We start from the raw sequence: 16,402 nt of genomic DNA, 5'->3' as shown, positions 1-16,402 counted from the left end.
TACCTGGCAAAAGTAATTGGAAAGATGTAAACAAATGCCTAGCCACCCACCTTACTGAAAACCACCTCATCAACACCATTCACTCTAGATTCAGGCTCAACCACAAAACATAGACCACCTTCATCTCTGCTACAGATGATCATAGATAGAAGAGACACTGCTGCTCTTATCCTGGATATTCAACACCATTTCTCACCCCATACTTATCCAACGACTGCATGAAGTTGCCATCCAAGATCCTGCTCTGAATTGGCTCCTTCCTGACAGGCCACACCCAGTCACTCAACCTAGCTCCTGTCAACATCATTTGCGGAGTCCCACAAGGATCCTTACTCAGCCCTACTCTGTTAAACGTCTACATGGCCCCACCCACCAGAATCATCTGTGCCAACAGAATCAACATCCTACCTATGCTCACGAGACCCATCTGATTCTCTTCCCTCTCCAACAAGATGCCAAACAGGGGGACCAGTTTCTCCACCTGCATGACCAAAGTTGCCAGATGGGCAAAAAACAATTGCCTCTAGCTCAATACAGACAAGGCACAAGTAGTAATCTATGGCAAAGACACCTCCCTCTGGGACTCCACCTGTTGGGCTGTCGAACTTGGACCCATCCCTCCCCTGCATCCCACGCAATGAATATTGAAATAGTAATTGACAACCAGTTTACCATGACAGAGATTGCATTCACTTGGTCTATCTCCTGCTTCCACACATTTATGATGCTCAAGAAGATCTTGAAATGGCTCCCCACCAAGATTCGCAGAACCATCACTCAAGTCGTCATCACCAGAAAGTTGGAATATAGCAATGCACTCTGCTGGAATCAGGAAGACTCTAGTCCATACAAAATCCAGTGAAGTACTGTCGGTTGCCCTCAACCTACCATCCCGCACTCACATCACCCTGCACCTCAAGGAGCTCCACTTGATCCTAATCCACAAACAAGCACTCACACACATATACAAAGCATTACACAACATTGGCCTCACGTACCACCTAAACTTCCACAAACCTACCAAACACCTCTGCTCAGCTGGACTCCTACTCCCACATACCTTCTGCATATGCATAACTAGATCCGCATGTTGTGCCTTCTCTTACCTTGCTCCTAAAGCCTGGAAAGACATGCATTTGCACAACAGAGCTGGCTCCTCAGTTCAATATTTCCATAAGAAACTGAAGGGAATAATTATAAGTGGCCTGCAATTAGGAATGGCTAGGAGACCACCACCAAGTAGGAAGAGAAGGAGGTAGGATCGTATTTTCCATACCCTCATCAACCTCAGGGAGGAGTAAGTCATACAATTTTACAGGTTAAAGAGCGAGTCCACGGTGGACTTCCTGGAGAAGATAGCCCCAAGTCTCCAGACGCCAACTAAAAGGACAAATACCATTCCAGCACACGTCATATTGAGGACTCTGTGAATCTTGCCGTTGGGAATGATACAGAGACCAACATTGTAACGGAGAGCTTTATCTCCCTTTCTACCACCTGTATTGGATGCGGTAGTTAAACTGACCCCAGAGTACCTACACTTCTGCAAAACAATGCCTGAATGATGATCATTCCAAAGTGAATTAACCAGGTCGGATGACAAACAATGGAAACTTTGAACCACATGGCTGCTGGAGTCAATCCTCTGCTGTGCTGGACAGCAACGAAAACGGGTGTGGTCATGACGAGCTCAGCTCGTCATGAGCACCTGAGAGGTGTATGCCATGATGAGCTGAGCTCGTCATGAGCACCTGAAGGGGTTAATAGGCAACTGGTCATGCAAACGCATAACAATGTAAGGCCCTGGCATACCATGTAGACAATCAAGCACATGTGAGTGTCAAACTTACTGTTATTATTCCAACCCATAGATCTCAATATGATTGCACTCATCTAAATTTAGAGACATTTTACACACATTGTCCCAAATTTACAGTTAGCAGATACAATTAAATAAATGTGCTTATCTAGCCAGTCTTCTGTCTAAACACATTCACTCTCTTGCTTATGTGGTGTTTCCCTTACATGCTGTACAATATATAAAAATATCCAAAAATATAATCAATCAAGCTTGTGTACAGCAATGTTCAACAATAACTAAAACATGACAGTGTCAAATTAAAACGAGTTTCATAATGCCTACATACAAATGATATATAGGTAGTTGTGTTGATGACAAACAATACACACATTGACTTGTGTTGATGTTTATGTTCAGGTGACCTGGGATCTGGTTTGTTGCCATGCCTGATGACCCCATTCAGAAACCAAGAAATAATTTTAGTGTCACCCAACTTGGGGGGCGTCCTTCTGAGCTCAGCAATGACCCACCACAGCCCTGGTGTGGGATCTAAACACTCCTCGATCTGCGAGTGACACTTCTGAAGCACGCCACATAGTTTTCATTGTGTACATCTTGTTTGCTGTGCGTGTTCTACTACTCCCTGTCTTGAACCCATTCACAAACCCACAGACAGATGGGTAGAAGAAGTCCAGTATAGCTCTGTCCAGAACCTGCAATGTGGTGGCGCGCATGTTTGTGGTACTGACGGTGCACTTCAGATGCCTCGAAAAGTCAGGTGGTAGACCGCTCTATTCACCCGCCATGGTGTGCAAAATAACATTAGTATGTGCAATTTTTCACAATATATGTGTAAGGATCAATGTCCAATGTGACTAGAAGAGGGCAATACCACATAAGCCTGAAGAGGTAGAAGAATCTGAGGGAGAGATTGTCCACACAATGGCAGGTCGGCAAAGACAGGACCAAATTGTTGCAATTTTTTTCCCAAACACATCAGGATGATGGACGGAGTGCTGAAGCTTTTTAAACACTCACCTCCAGTCAAGAGATTTGGGTTAAATCCATTGTTCTTTTGGTCCATATGCCACCCCAATTTGGACCCAGACATATGCAAATCAGTCTTGACCCTCCTTCCCATGGAAAAGTCCAGTTCTAACTGCCAGGCTAGGTCCTCCCTGGACTGTAACCTGGCATCCTGGGACTGGTTTGGGGTAAAACCCCTCATCAGCCAGGCTAGCTTGAATCCAGTGACACTGCAAGCATGGGAACCGTGTCTGAGCTATCCTTGGCCACTTATAGTGAAAATAGCAAACACAACCAAATGGCAGTTCAGACTGGGCTGCTCCCATGGGGAGCAGGGTCAAGACTGATGTGCATATGGTTTGGTCCAAAGTGGAATGACATGGCAAGCATACAAATAGTGGATTTAACCCAGATCTGTGACTGCAAAAAGAATAAACGATGGACAGAATGCTGAACAAATCAAATATTCACCCCCAATTTGTTTTTAACCAGTAAAATGGAAATTAGGTGCATAATGACTGAAACTATGTTAACTTCTTATCCAATAAGTATTTCTTTTTGAACTCATCCATTATGTAGTGTATGTGTGAACGTCAATGTACCTATATAGTCAATCATATCTTGTCAACTAGATGTAGTCCTCAACATATAATATATGAATGTCTTCGCTGTTATCAAACATAGATGCATATCTCCATCTCAGAACAAATCAACTTAGCAAGTCAACGGTCTTGCTCTGTTTTGTTGCATCAAAGCGTGTTAAATGTGTTACTTGTGGCAAATCTCCCACTAAGTCAGTCCCAGAGGCAATCTTCAAATTGATGTGTTTCCCATATGGACTAGCATGCAGAGTGACAGCACTTTACTGGTACATATGTTGCATCAGATACCATCACAGATCATGGGAGACATCTATCATGGCCAAAGGCCTAGTCTTTTGTGTAGATGTCTAAATGTCATTAGTAAAAAATACATCAGTGCTACTTTGGAGAGGCACAGCGCGGGCACACATGTAATAACTTTCCAAGGCTGATTGATGTAAGTACTACATTTTCCCACACTTGATTCAATAAACATTTACCATGCATTGCACAGCAATGCAAGGATGCTCAGAGACATGTAACAAAAAAGGCATGCGTTGCTACCTCATCAGTCTATTATGTTTTAAGAAAAATAAGACAAGGGAGATGTTTGACAACCAAGACATCATGTTGGGAAGACAGAGATGGGTAATATGTGAATTATGTATGTTAAAATGCAAGCACAAACGGTTGTGGACATACATAATTTAATTAAATATGGTGCAATGGTGGTGTTGGGTAGGAAATTACTACTGCGTGGTAGGAGATGTGTACCCTTGGCCTGAGTACCCAACTGTATTATTGTATGGATCACTAATCCGACTATTTTCCCATGGGGGAACATGGAATATACATGTATGTCATGACATAGGCCTGTGTCATGGATTACAATCTGGTTTTACCAGGAGGCCCAGCCAAAGACCTACCCTCATTGTTTTACTCCTGATGAAGGCAGTAGCGTACAACTGAGAAAACATGTGGGTTGCAGCGTACTTTGTAGTGATCAGCACTAGTGAGCATGGCCATACAATCCTGTTTCACTGCAATGAGGCCTGCAGGCTCACTCATCTCTTTTAGAGTTCTGCTACTGTGTGTTGCCAAACATCAGTTTGGTCAGCAAGTGTGTGTGTGATAAAATCATGTGCAAAATGTATATGCCTGTGCAAGACATACATAACACATAGTTTGAAATGTGGAACAGTGAGCACCTGATTAGTGGGGATGAGCTGATAGTGTGTGTTCAAAGTGACACACACTTTGTACTGTACTAGTGACATGCAGGATCTGCACACAGTTTGCTGGTGGTAGCATCAAACATGTGGATTACAGTAATGGCCATTAAATGTGCTGTGATTGTACACTGAACGCAGACGTGCCTGCCCTGCTACATAAAATATAGGACCTGGCGTCCTGTGAGTAATTACACCAGTTGGAGTTTGATGTTCCAGCAAAGCTGCAAGTGGGGTGAGACATACACAAGAGTATGGGAAAGCCAGCCTGTCAAAATGCTTCCGTATTGTGTGTTCAATCTGTGACACACCACAAGGAAGAGGCCTGGACACATCTCAGCAAGAGAGAGATTGGGCTGAATAGGCAACCTAAAAGAGTTAGACAGAGGGACCAGGAACATATTTTAATACACATATATCTGTGGGTGACATCCAGGTGTGTACCCTAGTAACCTATATGAAAATTTATGTCGAGCAATACGCTCTGGAGTTCTGCCTTGCTGTGCTCCCCTGCTGCCTGCTGTTCCCCTGGCTGGATGATAAGGTCTGCACATGCATCCCTTGAGCCGAGAGTGACTCCATGACAGAAGGCCAGGCAGACTTCTCTTGAAGTCTCAGGGACATTAAAGACTTCCAACCACCCTTCTGCTTCAGCATCTGAACTCTGCCATCTGTCAGTCTGTCTTGCGAAGTGGTGCTACCCTAGTTGTGGAGTTGTGGACCAATTGAAGTAGGCCTAAATTGTTTGATCCAGTAGAAGTCAAGCTTCCTCTGAAGATCCTTCACATTGCCTCTGTTGCACAGGTTGGAACCCAAGCATTGCTGAGTGTTGCGCAGGATGGAATCCCCACATCATCCCGGTTGCGTGAGTCAGGACCCGTGCATCACCCCGTTGCATAGCTTGGAACCTCTACCACCACATTGCCACCAGTGCGTGGCCTTTGCGAGATGCGTTGAGCAGCTACAGCTACACTATGTACATTTGCTTAGCAATGTGTCAGAAAAAATTATTGAACAGGTGTGGGGGACTGCATACTAGGAAATGTGAAAGTTATTTTCACTTTCTCTTATTGTCTGTTGGTTGTTGCTGGTGGTGATGAGAGAGCCTCTTGTGGAGAATGCTGCTGTTTTTGGTGTGCTTGATGTCTGGTTTGTCCCCTTTGTCTCTGTTTTGTGTACTTTATGTCTATTTGTGTTGTCATTTGTAATTGTAATTGTCTTTGTATTGTCGGATCTTTGTAATTTTGAGGATTTTAGTAATTTGGGGGTAGTTTGCTGTTTAAGTGGTTGTTGTTTTGTTTTTGGGTGTTAAGGAGGAACACGGTCATGCCTGGGAAGGGTAGAGGGCAGAATCATTTAAAGAAAGCAGTTGGTGGCTTGGTGTGGCTGATACTGCAGTGCCTGCCACAGATGGTGGCTTTCGGGGGGTAGAGTGAGCCAAGGCTACCCCCAAATGACAGTAAAGACAAATGGGAGAGGGTGTGATGACATGTTTCAGGTGTTTGGAGAGGAACGTACATTGTCGCAGCTCAAGCACCTTTGGGGTGATGGATTTTTCCTGAAAGGATTCCTATGGACGCGTTGGATGTCTTTCGCCAAATCTTCAGTTAACTCTGCCAGACTCAGTGATTCCTTTAGAAGGGAGACCACATATTGCTTAATGTCGGAGCCCTCGCTCCCCTCTGGAACATTTAAAATACAGATATTACTGCGCCTGGCGTTGTCCTCCAAAGTTTCCATCCTTTCGGCCATTAGAAGATCTTCTCTCCTAAGCTTGGTGATGTCCCCTTTGGCCTGATCTAGATGTAATGATAGACCTGCAACAGTCTCTTCAAGCGCTGTTGTTCTAGCATTGAGGCCGTCAATCTTGTTATCTAAGGATTCGCAGAAATTCCTTATCTCTAATTGGTTTGCTTTTGAGGCATCACACCCATTCTTAATGTCTGTGGACAGAGCCAAAAACATGGACTGCAAAGAGGTAGCCATAAGGTCATCATTATTTTTTCTTAAAGGCTCTTCTTGCGAGGCCAAATGCTCCTTTTCTACCTCATTTCCCTCTGATTCCGTGCGTATCTCTTCCAAACCGGGTACTTTATCAACTACCTGAGGAGACGGGCCGCTCTCTGTAATCACTGTGACTATCTTATGACCGACCTCCGGGATAGAGGAAGGAATAGAAAGAGGGACTGCTTCCATAACACCAGCAATACCAGCCCCACTTAAATCCTGCAAATGACACTCCGACGGGGCAGATTGTACCAGGACTTGATCTTCTGAGAGGTGTAATATCTGAGGAATAGCTTTAAAGTACTAACGCAGTGATGGGGCGATTTTAGACCCAGCACTAGTTACCAGGTTATGGCCTTTTATCGTTTTGCAGTTTTTTGCTCGCTTAGCTTTAACTTCTGTATTCAGGTATGAAGAGGTCTTCCTTGCTTTTATGTTTCCAGAGTCTGGACTTATAGATGTATTTAAGTTCAGAGAGAGGGGTTTAGAGAGCGAATCAACAGGTGATACGGGTATTGATTTTAAATTTCTCTCAACAGGACTGGTTTAGTACTCTTACCCTTAGTGTCCTCAGTGCCCTTCTTCTTATATGTCTGCTTACCTCTCCTTTTTGGTGTTTTTGGTGTCAATGCTTGTGCCCCTTTAGAGGAAATTACTGCCTCTCCACTCCCCTTACCTGCAGGGTCTCCCGGACCTCTCAACAAACCCTTAGTGTCCTGTGGCGGATCCGCTCCAGCCTCATTGTCAGCGTCAGCGTTAGCGTTAGCCAGTGTCTCCTCACTGACTCCACCAGGGCCAATACTGCTGTTACTCACACAAGAAGCGTGCAAAAGGCTCTGGAGCCGCTGCCCTCTCCTGAGCTCCAGGACGGCCTGGAACCAAAGCCGCAGACTCGGAGGTGTTTGAGGCAGACGGGGTGAGCAAGATGGAAGCAACAGGGCAAACACTATAGCTGCCTGCCGAGGTCCAGGAGGAAGGGTAGGGGAGAAAAGCACCTCCAGACACATAGAGAACGAAGGAAACCGAAGACACCGATGACGCTGACAGAACCCCGGCAAGTCGGTAAGCCTTGGGACGATCGGCTCCGAAGGGTCACCAAGAGTCCACAAAACTCCAGAGGAAACGGTAATATTCAAGGGGGTCCGTTAATGGGTATATAATAGCCTAAACAAGTCCATTCATGCTCTGACCCCAGCGCATCGATCCTCACCAAACTATGCAACACTCAACAACAGCTGACAGCGGGAACATGGAACAGAGCACTGCAGCAGCTCAACTAGCTGCCGCCATGTTTCCCCAGGGGGAGCCCCATGTTTCCCGAGGGAGGGCCATAGGTATCCTTTCAGGAAAAATCCTCAAAGAGATAAGCCCCGTAAAATCCTTGTAAATTTCCATACTTACACACTTAAGGAAAGTATTCTTAATTCTGCCTTAAAACATAAATCTTTAGTAGGGAAAGGTTTCAACTTCCAAACCTATCTAGGGCTACCCTTGAGAAACAGTGGGAGCTTGGCAGGCGTTTGGAGGCATTTAGAAGTGCAGGTGCATCGGCCCAACTTAAGTTCCCTGCCTCATTGAGAATAATGCACAACAATAAGATGTTTAACATTAGGTCGGTACAAGAGGCAGATGAGCTATTATTCACTTTTGGAGGGTCTAAGGGAAGTGCTAAGGGATCCTCTGGTTGAGACTACTGTTTTGCATTAATCTGATTAGTATTTTATTACCTGTCTCTCCTTTAAGAAAATGAAGAAGAAGAAAGGCTTAATTAAGGATGGAAATTAAGAAATAAGGGGTAGGAGAAAACCACAAAAGGAGGAAAAAAAAAACAATAAAAGAATCCACAATAGATAAAATAAAAAAAAAAGGGGAGAGAGGGAATATGAGACAATTTAGAAAAGATTACAAAGTAGAGTCAGAATATTTCTCTTTTTATACAAGGGTCTGGCCTGATTAGTAACTCGTATTTTTTGTACTCATCCTCACTTTTATTTTTTGTTTTTTGAAGACAGCACAGTGGGACTGTTGGGTTGGGGCACTATCTTCTGGACTAGTTTCCGGATAGATAGGGCAAGGGTTTCCCGTGTGGGGGGGGGGTTCCTGGGCACGGGGGGGAGGGGAGGTCAGGGAGCAATAATTAAAAAAAACTCATTTTCTGCTTGGAGTATTTTTGGTCTAGAGTCTGAATTGTGGCAAGGCAATTTTACGAATAGGGCTGAGTTTCTGGTACTTAGCCGCTATGATTGATCTTGGTGATCTGTGGTTCGCTCAACCGAGCCATTATGAGTAGCGTGAAAATTCTCTCCTGGAACGTGAATGGCGTCCGCACCAGACCCAGGGCTGATAAGATCTTGCAATACCTACTGGATTCTGTTGCGCAGGTCATCATTCTCCAGGAGACACATTTAATGGAGACTGAAGTATTGTCACTGGTAAAGAAAAACAGAGGGATTGATTTTTCTATATCAACCACACAAACTACTAACACTAGAGGTGTGTCAATTATTTTTTAAAGACCACTCAAAGTAAGATTAGTCTCGAAAATGGTGGACCCAGGTGGCAGATGGGTCATCGCGACAGTACTAATTACCGGTGAACGAACTACGATAGTGGGCTATTATGGGCCCAATATAGATGACCCCTCCACATTAAAATCCATATTTTCCCATCTACTGTCTTTCCCGGAACCTACAATTCTAGCGGGGGATTTTAATATTGTTCTGGATCCAGTGTTAGACAAAATCCCTAATAGTTGACCTTTAGCTCTTTCCAAGACTAGGGTCTTCCTACTTAGATCTATGAAGCAGTATGGGCTCGTTGACATTTGGAGGGAAAAAGCCGGCAAAAAGCAGGGGCTTTCTTATCGCAATCAGAAATATCATCATCAATCCAGAATTGATTTTGTTTTAATTAATCATAGATTGGTCGAATTCGTGAAAAATATCTGCTACCTACCATCCCATCTATCAGATCACTCTGCAGTATTCATGGAACTTGAGGGATTCCCTAAGGTTGTTAGATCCTGGACATTTGACCGTTCACTCCTCTTAGTTGCTGACGACATAACTTTCCTAATTAAGGAAACCCAGCATTTTATACATACAGATCAATCTGGGGTTAGCTACTTCTGGAATTGTGTGGGACTCTTATAAGGCCTTTCTAAGAGGCCTTAGCACCAACAAGGTCTCATTTCGAAGGAAGCGACATAGGGCGGAAGTAGCATCCATAGAAGCTGAGATGCTGGTAACCCAAACCAAGATCGACCAAGCCTTACCTGGGACTACTACACAAGCATTTTCCAACAATCTAGTATTCTTAAGCCCTTCGGGGCTAATGACGAGCTGGGCTCGTCATCGCGCTTACCTGTCCTGCGCGGATGACAAGGCCAGCTCGTCATCAGCCCCACCCTCGGGGGAAGCGCTGGCGCTCCCCCCGAGGCTCTCTGATCTTCGTTTCTTTAATGGGGGCGGCAGCGGAAGAGCTTCCGCTGCCGCCCCCGCCCCCCCCCATGGTAATCCCTGATGACGTCAGCGCGCACAGCGCGCGCTGACATCATCAGGGATTCCCAGCGCTCGGGAAGCCATTTGCTTCCTGCGCGCCGAGGGATAAGGTGAGTTTCTCGTGGCTGGCGGGGGTTTGGGGCAGCGAAGAGGCATCAGGGGAGAGGAAAGAGATTTTCCTTTCCCCTGATGTCTCTTTGCAGGGCATTTCTGCCTCACGATCGCGCACAGCGTCGCGATTGTGCGGCGGAAATGCCCCCACTAGACACCAGGGATATAATTTTAGTTTTTAGGAAGTGACCCCTTGGGCAAGGGTCGCTTCCAGGCGGGCTGGCAATATGTTTTCGTTTTTCTGCCCCCCTGGGGGGAAATCGGCCCGTTTTTTTGGCCGTTTTGCCCCCAGGGGGGGCAGAAATTCCCCACTAGCACCAGGGATATTGATTATAGCCAAGATGGCGGCCATTGCTTTTGTTTACGTTTTTCTGTCCCCCCTGGGGGCAAATCGGCCCTTTTTTTTTGCCGTTTTGCCCCCAGGGGGGACAGAAAATGCCCACTAGACACCAGGGATGTAATTTTAGTTTTTAGGAAGCGACCCCTTGGGCAAGGGTCGCTTCCAGGCGGGGTCTGAGTATGTTTTCGTTTTTCTGCCCCCCCCCCTGGGGGGAAATCGGCCCGTTTTTCGGCCGTTTTGCCCCCAGGGGGGGCAGAAATTACCCACTAGAACCAGGGATTTTTGTTGGGGCAATGTGTTTGTTTTGGGAAGCGACCCCTTGGGTAAGGGTCGCTTCCAGGTGGACATGATTGTGTTTTTGTTTTTCTGTCCACCCTGGGGGCAAATCGGCCTGTTTTTTTTGCCGTTTTGCCCCCAGGGGGGGCGGAAAATGCCCACTAACACAAAGTTTTTAGGAAGCGACCCCTTGGGCATGTTTGCTGGTGGTGTGTGTGGGGAGTGGTACTTGGCTGGATGGTGTGCGTGGAGTGGTGCTTGGCTGGCGGTGTGTGTGGAGTGGTACTTGGCTGTCGGTGTGCGCTGAGTGGTGTTTGGCTGGCGGTGTGCGTGGAGGGGTACTTGGCTATCTATGCACGGAGTGGTGCTTGGCTGGCGGTGTGTGTGGAGTGGCGCTTGGCTGGTGGTGTGTGTAGAGTGGTACTTGGCTGTCTGTGCACAGAGTGGTGCTTGGCTGGCGGTGTGTGTGGAGTGGCGCTTGGCTGGTGGTGTGCGTGGAGTGCTACTTTGCTGTCTGTGCACGGAGTGCTGCTTGGCTGGTGGTGTGTGTGGAGTGGCGCTTGGCTGGTGGTGTGCGTGGAGTGCTACTTTGCTGTCTGTGCACGGAGTGCTGCTTGGCTGGCGGTGTGTGTGGAGTGGCGCTTGGCTGGTGGTGTGCGTGGAGTGCTACTTTGCTGTCTGTGCACGGAGTGCTGCTTGGCTGGCGGTGTGTGTGGAGTGGCGCTTGGCTGGTGGTGTGCGTGGAGTGCTACTTTGCTGTCTGTGCACGGAGTGCTGCTTGGCTGGCGGTGTGTGTGGAGTGGCGCTTGGCTGGTGGTGTGCGTGGAGTGCTACTTTGCTGTCTGTGCACGGAGTGCTGCTTGGCTGGCGGTGTGTGTGGAGTGGCGCTTGGCTGGTGGTGTGCGTGGAGTGCTACTTTGCTGTCTGTGCACGGAGTGCTGCTTGGCTGGCGGTGTGTGTGGAGTGGCGCTTGGCTGGTGGTGTGCGTGGAGTGCTACTTTGCTGTCTGTGCACGGAGTGCTGCTTGGCTGGCGGTGTGTGTGGAGTGGTGTTTGGCTGGCGGTGTGTGGGGAGTGGTACTTGGCTGGATGGTGCTTGGCTGGCGGTGAGTGGTGCTTGGCTGGTGGTGCTTGTGGAGTGGCGCTTGGCAGGTGGTGTGCGTGGAGTGCTACTTTGCTGTCTGTGCACGGAGTGGTGCTTGGCTGGCGGTGTGTGTGGAGTGGCGCTTGGCTGTTAGTGTGCGTGGAGTGCTACTTTGCTGTCTGTGCACGGAGTGCTGCTTGGCTGGCGGTGTGTGTGGAGTGGCTCTTGGCTGGTGGTGTGCGTGGAGTGCTACTTTGCTGTCTGTGCACGGAGTGCTGCTTGGCTGGCGGTGTGTGTGGAGTGGCGCTTGGCTGGTGGTGTGCGTGGAGTGCTACTTTGCTGTCTGTGCACGGAGTGCTGCTTGGCTGGCGGTGTGTGTGGAGTGGCGCTTGGCTGGTGGTGTGCGTGGAGTGCTACTTTGCTGTCTGTGCACGGAGTGCTGCTTGGCTGGCGGTGTGTGTGGAGTGGCGCTTGGCTGGTGGTGTGCGTGGAGTGCTACTTTGCTGTCTGTGCACGGAGTGCTGCTTGGCTGGCGGTGTGTGTGGAGTGGCGCTTGGCTGGTGGTGTGCGTGGAGTGCTAGTTTGCTGTCTGTGCACGGAGTGCTGCTTGGCTGGCGGTGTGTGTGGAGTGGCGCTTGGCTGGCGGTGTGTGTGGAGTGGCGCTTGGCTGGATGGTGCTTGGCTGGCGGTGAGTGGTGCTTGGCTGGTGGTGCTTGTGGAGTGGCGCTTGGCAGGTGGTGTGCGTGGAGTGCTACTTTGCTGTCTGTGCACGGAGTGGTGCTTGGCTGGCGGTGTGTGTGGAGTGGCGCTTGGCTGTAGTGTGCGTGGAGTGCTACTTTGCTGTCTGTGCACGGAGTGCTGCTTGGCTGGCGGTGTGTGTGGAGTTGCGCTTGGCTGGTGGTGTGCGTGGAGTGCTACTTTGCTGTCTGTGCACGGAGTGCTGCTTGGCTGGCGGTGTGTGTGGAGTGGCGCTTGGCTGGTGGTGTGCGTGCAGTGCTACTTTGCTGTCTGTGCACGGAGTGCTGCTTGGCTGGCGGTGTGTGTGGAGTGGCGCTTGGCTGGTGGTGTGCGTGGAGTGCTGCTTGGTTGTCTGTGCACGGAGTGGTGTTTGGCTGGTGGTGTGTGTGGAGTGGTGTTTGGCTGGCGGTGTGTGGGGAGTGGTACTTGGCTGGATGGTGTGCGTGGAGTGGTACTTGGCTGTCGGTGTGCGCTGAGTGGGGTTTGGCTGGCGGTGTGCATGGTCTGGTGCTTGGATGGTGGTGTGGGTGAACTGGAACTCTGCTGGCGGTGTGTGAGTAGTTACTTTCTGTTGGTCACTACACACACTGCTAGTTGAGTGACACTCTACGCAGTCCATCATTTTCTGTAGTTGCTGTGTCAGATATGTGGGCGTGTGAAAGTGATGGGCGGCTGGCGGTGTGAATGTTTTGTATGTGTCACACGTACAAAAGGTGTATGAATGTCCTTACTGCCCTTGTGTGATATGGGTACTGGTAGTAGCAAAAGACTGACTGGCACCAAAGTGGTCAGGCACTTTAAAAAAATTATCCAGTGTCTTGATGTTAAACCTCATCTAATCTCATTTGGTCTAAGCCCTAATTGATGGCCCATCTGGCCGAATTTTAATTTGGGGGGCAAATTTGTGTGTTGTTTTTTTAATTGTTATATTGTTTGTGAAATGTGGTAGTAATTTTTTTTTCTTCTCTATTTTTGTCTTGTTCCAGGCTTTTGCTGTTTGGATTGTTGTAGGTTGCGTGTCTGTTTGCAGCTTGTGTAGTTGCTTGTGCTTGGTAAGTGAATGTATTTTGTACTACTTCCCCTTGATGTTTGTCTTTTTGAAAAAGGTTGTACTTCTAGCAGTTTGTGTGGCTCTCTGTTTTTTTTTCAGCATTAGAGTTTGATGTGCACTTTGTTTTCTAATGTCATTTCTTTTTTTCTTTCTAGTGGGATTTCATTTCTTTTCGCTGTGTCTCAACAGAGTAGGTGCTGGTGAGTGTAGCTATATTTTGTAAGAGTGAAATTGTTTTGGATTGTATTTATCTTTTAGTGAAAGCCTTACCTTGTTTACTTCTTACTTTGCACAGTGTAGGTTGTTGTTCACTTGTGTGTGCAGTCTTCTTGCTTTGTAAGGATAATGGCTAGTCGCAGGATTACTGCTCAGCAGGTTCTTGGTTTGCTTTTTGAGTCTTCCTCGGACCATGGTTCAGAGTCTGAGTCCGATTCGGACTCCCAGGAAGCGGCAGAAGATTCAGGCAGTGAGTTTTCTCTTCGCATGGAATCATCATCATCGGATGATGACTCTTCTTCTAGTGCTGATGAAGGGCCTATGGTACAGGAGGACATTGTGTTGCCGGTAGTGGGCCAAGAGGCACCTGTGCTGCTGCCTAGGGCCGCAAGGTTTCCTTTCTTTTTACGTCGGCAAGAGGCATGTGGGCTGGAGCCTGCACCCAAAAGGCTTCACATTGCTGTGGTGCGCAAAGGGGCATCTGGTGCTTTTCGTCTTCCTGCTGGTGTAGTGCAGCAAGAGGCATCTGGGGCTGTTAGGCTTCCCATTGGTGTAGAGCGGCAAGAGGCATCTGGGCCTGCTGGGTTTCCCGGTGGTGAAGTGCAGCAAGAAGCATCTCAGGCTGCTGGGCTTCCCGTTGGTGTAGTGCAGGAAGAGCCCTCTGGGGATGCTATGTCTTCTGTTGGTGTTGTGCAGCCAGAAGTATCTGTGGCTGTTAGGCTTCCCGTTGGAGAACAGCAGCAAGATGTTTCGGTGCTGCAGGCTGGGGTGGCTGCTCCCCCCGTTGATAGGGATGGCCTCTGGGTTCCCCCTGGCTTGGTGCAGCCGGCATTGCCAGAGTTCACTGGTGTTCCTGGGTGTAGAGTGAATACAGAGAATTTTCTGCCACTTAATTTTTTTCAGTTGTTTTTTGACGATGTGTTTTTGCAAGAGATTGTTGAGCAAACCAATTTGTATGCAGAACAATATTTGAGGGCCAACAGTGCCAGCCTTAAGCCCTATTCTAGAGCAATCCGGTGGACTCCCACAAATGTTGAAGAGATGAAGAAGTTTCTGGGATTAACTTTTTTGATGGGCTTGATAAGGAAGTCATCAATTACTTCATATTGGTCCACTAGTCCCTTGATGGCAACAGCTATATTTCCAGCAGTCATAAGTCGTGATCGGTATACGCTTCTTCTTCGGATGATGCATTTTGCTGATAATAGTTTAGCGTTGTCACGTGATCACCCTGATTGTGACCGTTTGTTTAAAATTCGGCCTGTCCTTGATCACTTTGTTGATCGTTTTTCTGAGATTTTTGTCCCTGGTAAAGAAATTGCAGTGGATGAGTCTTTGGTGTTGTTCAAGGGCCGCTTGGTTTTTAGGCAATACATTCCTAGTAAGAGGTCACGCTATGGAATCAAACTGTATATGCTGTGTGACAGTGAGACTGGATATGTCTACAATTTCAGGGTGTACACTGGTAAGGAGTCCCGCATTAACCCTCCTGGTTGTCCTTCTACTTTTGGAGTAACTGAGAAAATTGTGTGGGAACTAGGTAGAGGATTATTTAACAAAGGCCATCATTTATATGTAGATAACTTCTACACTGGTGTGCAGTTGTTCAAGGAGTTGGCCAAAGTGGGCACTGTTGCTTGTGGCACAATGCGGAGTAACCGTAAAGGTTTCCCAAAGGAACTTGTTTGCAAAAGGCTTGTGCGGGGACAGTCTACGGCATTGCGATGTGGGGAGCTTTTAGCTGTGAAGTATTCAGACAAGAGAGATGTGTACATGCTGACTACTATCCACGATGAAAGTACTGAACCTGTGCCTGTTTGGGGTCAGGGTGCTGAAGTGCGCAAACCTGTGTGCATTCTAGCTTACAATAAGTTCATGGGTGGTGTTGACAGAGTAGATCAGAGGTTGGAACCTTATGCTGCTCTTCGAAAGGCTTACATTTGGTACAAGAAGTTGGCTATCCATCTGTTCCACTTGGCATCATTTAATGCTTTCGTTGTGTACCAGAAGTCTTGTCCTGAGACGAAAATGCCTTTTCTTAAGTTTCAGGAGTCTATAATAGGCAGCCTTGTACTTGTGCAGCAGGCAAGTGTTCCTAGATTTGGAGTGGTGGAGGAAGTGGCTAGATTGCAAGATCGCCACTTTCCTGAATCTATTCCTTCCACTACTGCTAGAGACTTTCCAACTAGAAGATGCAGAGTCTGTTGGCGAAGAGGCGTGCGGAAGGAGTCTCGTATATACTGTCCTGACTGTCCTTCTAAGCCTGCATTGTGTCTGTCAGCTTGTTTTAAATCGTACCACACGCAAAAGAACTATTGGGAGTTTGAATGAGCTGTAAAGTGAATTGCCTGGTCTGCATTCTGTAAAACATTTTTAGTTTGTTTCAAGGATTGGCATTAGTGCAAAGTTTTTATTTTAAGAATTTGTGTTACCTGATTTGTAG

This window comes from Lissotriton helveticus, chromosome 4_1 (assembly GCF_964261635.1).
Source record: "Lissotriton helveticus chromosome 4_1, aLisHel1.1, whole genome shotgun sequence".
NCBI lineage: Eukaryota > Metazoa > Chordata > Amphibia > Caudata > Salamandridae > Lissotriton > Lissotriton helveticus.
Note: the sequence above shows the minus strand (reverse complement) of the source record.